At 41.0% G+C, this 5,123-nt stretch overlaps 1 pseudogene; it reads left to right on the top strand.

The window, feature by feature from the left end:
• Positions 1 to 444: 444 nt before the first annotated feature.
• On the top strand, positions 445 to 4,404 carry LOC139756829 (pseudohemocyanin-2-like; annotated as a pseudogene).
• The last annotated feature ends 719 nt before the right edge of the window (positions 4,405 to 5,123 follow it).

Raw genomic sequence — 5,123 nt, 5'->3', positions numbered from 1 at the left:
ATATATATATATATATATATATATATATATATATATATATATATATATATATATATATATATATATATATATATATATATATATATATATATATATATATATATATATATATATATATATATATATATATATATATATATATATATATATATATATATATATATATATATATATATATATATATATATATATATATATATATATATATATATATATATATATATATATATATATATATATATATATATATATATATATATATATATATAATCTTTAGGGCTTATCATACAGTCAAGGTGGGAGTCGTATGATCTGATTCGTAACATAAGTTGGGAGGAGTGGTTGTTGAGGGAGGGTGCATGATGGACCCCTCCTCCCCCAAGCTGATATCACAGGCGCCATCGAGCACCGCCCACCCACCTCCCCCACGGTAGAAGGAGCGCCAGCCGGGGGTGTATATAAGGCAGGTCCGTGAGCTCCAACCTCACCATCATCAGCATGAAGGTCTTGGTTCTCTGCGCCTTGGTGGCTGCGGCCGCTGCCTGGCCTCAACTCAACAGTGGATTCGACACCCGCCTGGGACATGACGTCCCTGGTGAGTATTACTCAATATATGGGGCTTTTTTAGACTGTGGTCTGACGTGTGAAGATCGCTGTCACACTGACTGGTTGTAGAGAGTACTGTCACTAACAGTCACACTGACTGGGTGTAGAGAGTACTGTCACTAGCAGTCACTGACTGGTTGTAGAGAGTACTGTCATTGGCAGTCACTGACTGGCTGTAGAGAGTACTGTCACTAGCAGTCACTGACTGGCTGTAGAGAGTACTGTCATTGGCAGTCACTGACTGGCTGTAGAGAATATTGTCCCTAGCAGTCACTGACTGGCTGTAGAGAATATTGTCCCTAGCAGTCACTGACTGGCTGTAGAGAGTACTATCACTTTCTCTGATCTTTATCACACTGATATCATCAGATACCCGTGGCAGATCTTCACATCTCCATGGCAGAGCCATTTACAAATACGTTCACTATACAGTTAACAACCAGACATCTACACAAAGCGACAGGCATACAGTCACACACACACACACACACACACACACACACACACACACACACACACACACACACACACACACACACACATCCTCAATGATCATGGTCATCAGATGGATTTCATGACTCATTCTTCCTATATCAACATTCTTTCTCTTTGTTGATCTCTTTATTCTCCTCATTTTCCTTTCCTTTTGGTTGTCCCTCCAACGACAAATGCAACTTTGCATGTTGTCTCTTTCGAAAAGGAATTTGATTTCATCGTACTTTGCTGTGTTCCTTAAGCATATCGTATGTTGATTGATCATCTTTATCATAATTCATTACCTCATCATTTACACTCTTTCACATAACTTTATCAAATAATTTCTGTGTTAAGTCTCATCTCAATATTATTCGTCTAATAATCAACTGTTAGAATTTAGTAGATTTTGAGCATTTATAGAAAGACAACTATATGAATAATTGCAAAGCTATCTTGAATCATGAATGACTCCCTAACACAAGAAATTTGAAGAGAATCAGGAACATATTCACTCCACCACTGTTCATGCACATTGAGTCTGTGACATTTCCATCTCATGTCTTCATAAAGAGCATCAGACATGAGACTGAATGATTATGCACCTGTATGTTCTAATGCCATCATTTCTTGCGCTACTCAGGTGTATCCACAGCACAGAAACAACACGACATTAACCACCTTCTCTACAAGGTGTACGGCTCTTTACGTGATGCCAATTTGAAGACCCTTGCAGACACCTTCGACCCATTGGCTGACACTTCTCGTTATGTTGACGGTGGAGAGGTCATCCGTAGGTTTATGGGAGATCTCGAGGGTCAAAGACTTTTGAGGAAGAGGGAAGAATTTCTTGTGTTCGACGAACGCCATCTTCAGGAAGGACTGACTTTCTTCGATGTTCTGATGCGCTGCAAGGATTGGGCGACTATCACCGGCACTGCCGCGTACTTCCGTCAGAGAGTGAACGAAGTGGTGTTTGCTGGCGCTTTATCCTACTTCGTCAAGCTCTCTCCACTGACACAGTCCGTTGTACTGCCGCCATTCTATGAGATTATCCCGGAGTATTATACACCCACGGACATCATGCGCGAAGCTTATATTGCCGAGATGACCTCCACGCCGAGCAAGTTCAGAATGAACTTGACCAGTATGATGAACAACCCTGAACAACGAGTTGTCTACTTCACTGAGGACATTGGGCTCAGCAACTACTACATCAACACTGTTTTGGATTACCCCTTCTGGTGGAATGACACGCACGGCCAGCATATCGAGCGCAAGGGTGAGAACCAAATTCTGGATACATCACCAGCTGGTTAACCGCTACGATGCTGAACGTATCTCAAACGGCCTACAGACTGTGGAAAGGCTTCGCTTTGATAAGCCTCTCGAGGAAGGTTATGCGCCCAAAATCACGTACAAGAGTGGCGCCCCATTCCCACCCCGCCCCGACAACATCTACTTGGAGGATGTGGACGGCGTTAGTAGCATTGAGGATTTGATTCTCTTCGAGCGGCGTTTTCGCGATGCCATCGACCTTGGCTATATCATAACCCGGGATGGATCCATCGTTGATATCAGGAATGAACGCGGCGTCGACATCTTAGGTGATGTGGTTGAATCCTCTCAGTACAGCCCTAACAGTGAGTACTACGGCTCCATCGCTAGAACGCTTCATAAGGTGATTGCCAGACAGATGGATCCACAGGGAAAGTATGGCATGCCTCCGAGTGTCATGGAAAGCCTTCCTACCTGCGTTTACGATCCTATTTTCTATCATTCAGTCAAGCGCATCGACAACCTATTCAGGGAACACAAGGACAGTCTTCCACCGTACAAGAAAGAGGAGCTTTTGTTCCGTGGTGTGGCCATCAGCAACATCAACATCGATGGCACGTTGGAGACCTACCTCGAAGACTATGAATACAGCCTCGCCAATGCTGTTTACGATGGAGCACAGGGGGATGATGTAGAAATTAGCACTTACGTGCCGCGTCTGAATCACAAGGACTTCTCCTACAAGATTGATGTGCTCAACAACAATGATGAAGAGGTCTTGGCCACAGTACGCATCTTCGCCTGGCCACTCCGTAACAGCAATGGTGTCAAGTACTCATTTGACGATGGCCGCTGGCGTGCAATCGAACTAGACAAGTTCATGACCAGGCGTAAGTATATACAATAGTCTAGAATTTCGTCTTAATCTGGTATATCATCTCTTCTTCATTTGTCATGTGTGTATAAGCTGAGACAAGATATGAAAAGATGAATTGCCTGATCGAACTTCATTTCTGGAGTTATATACTCACCATATATCCAATTCAACACCCTTGATATATATATATATATATATATACATATATGATGTTAGATTAGGATTCATTCAGTGTTTTACCCGATTCTATCTCTCTCTTATTCATCCACAGTGAGACCTGGCGAGAACCAGGTCAATCGTAAGAGCACCGAATCCTCTGTGACGGTGCCTGACAGGCCCAGCATGAAGACTCTGATGGAGAGGGCGAAGGAGGCCCTCTCTAGGGGCACCGACATGAATCTCGACCAGTTCTTGAACGTCACGGGGCTGCCCAACAGGCTTCTGCTCCCCAAAGGCACAGAGTCTGGTATGGAGTTCATGCTGGTGGTGGCCGTGACTGACGGTGAGGCTGACATGGCCGTGAGGGAGATACCCACAGTCACAAGGATCCTCGACTACGAGTACAGGGGTGTCTACCCAGACAAGAAGCCTCATGGTTACCCGTTGGACAGAAAGGTACCTGACGAACGCGTCTTCTACGAGACTCCAAATATTCAGGGGAAGATCTTCAAGATCTACAACCATGGAGAATATTTACGTTACCAGTAACCACCACTCAAATAAAAGGAAAGTCAGCATCACTAACACTAAAATAAAGAGATCAATGGGCGACATGTAGAAAGTGCGCTCGATTTGAAATAATCCTTAGCTAAGAGATCTTGAATAATGAGATTGTTCAGAAATTCCTTTGATTTTATTGGTGAAAAAGATTTCCAAGTATTTTCCAATCATTGTTTGAATATTGAAAAGGCTTTGGTGAAGTAGGATTCACATGGGTCTGAAGCTCTTGTGTAGATGATTATCCTTTGAAATTAAAGTGACAATTACAACGATAATGCCTTGGAGGCGGTTATGAACAGAGACTAATAAGACTCGATCTTCAACATCCTGAATATATGATAACTGGTATTCGAATACATCTGGAGCAGGACGATAATGAGATAGTATTTCATGAGATCCTGTTTAGGTGATGCTGCAGAATTTTCATCAATAACACCGAGGAAAGTAGATACATGTTTGATTACTCCTTTTGCTTAAAACATGAAAGATCTTGCTGAATATATATATATATATATATATATATATATATATATATATATATATATATATATATATATATATATATATATATATATATATATATATATATATATATATATATATTTATATATATATATCGAATTGTATCACATCTGCATGATAAGTAGCTTTAGTTACAGACAGATTTCCACTGGAGAAACATGTACATAATTATACAAATGGGACGCAAAGACTGTATTGACCAAACCACTGTGGCTTCCAGTGCTCACACGTTTAATCCTTTCAAATGAAGGTCTCAACAACGATGAATAAGATTATAATCTATAAGACTTTCTAATGAGCATTGTAATTAGGTCTCATTGTCTAAGATTGAATTTCTCTTTTGAAGGTAATTAGATTATTTTTTTTTTCATTTATGACGCGCTGGGCAATCTAGATATAAGAGGAACTGGGAAAGGAATCCATAATATGACTGGTTCAAGGTATCTGGAAACCCATCTCTTGGTGAACAAGCAAGGACGTGTCTTCACCATAGGCGATCTGGCAAGACACATTCGTTTTCCATACTGGAATTGGTCATTAATTTCGTACGTTCAGATATTTTGCGCTATCGCCATAGACTTCTAACATGTTGTGTGGTTCGTTACTTATTCATCAGAGGTCAGGTATTTCTCCTGACAACACAGTT

Source organism: Panulirus ornatus, chromosome 23, assembly GCF_036320965.1.
Source record: "Panulirus ornatus isolate Po-2019 chromosome 23, ASM3632096v1, whole genome shotgun sequence".
NCBI classification, from domain to species: domain Eukaryota; kingdom Metazoa; phylum Arthropoda; class Malacostraca; order Decapoda; family Palinuridae; genus Panulirus; species Panulirus ornatus.
This window is presented reverse-complemented; position numbering and strand designations above follow the sequence as displayed.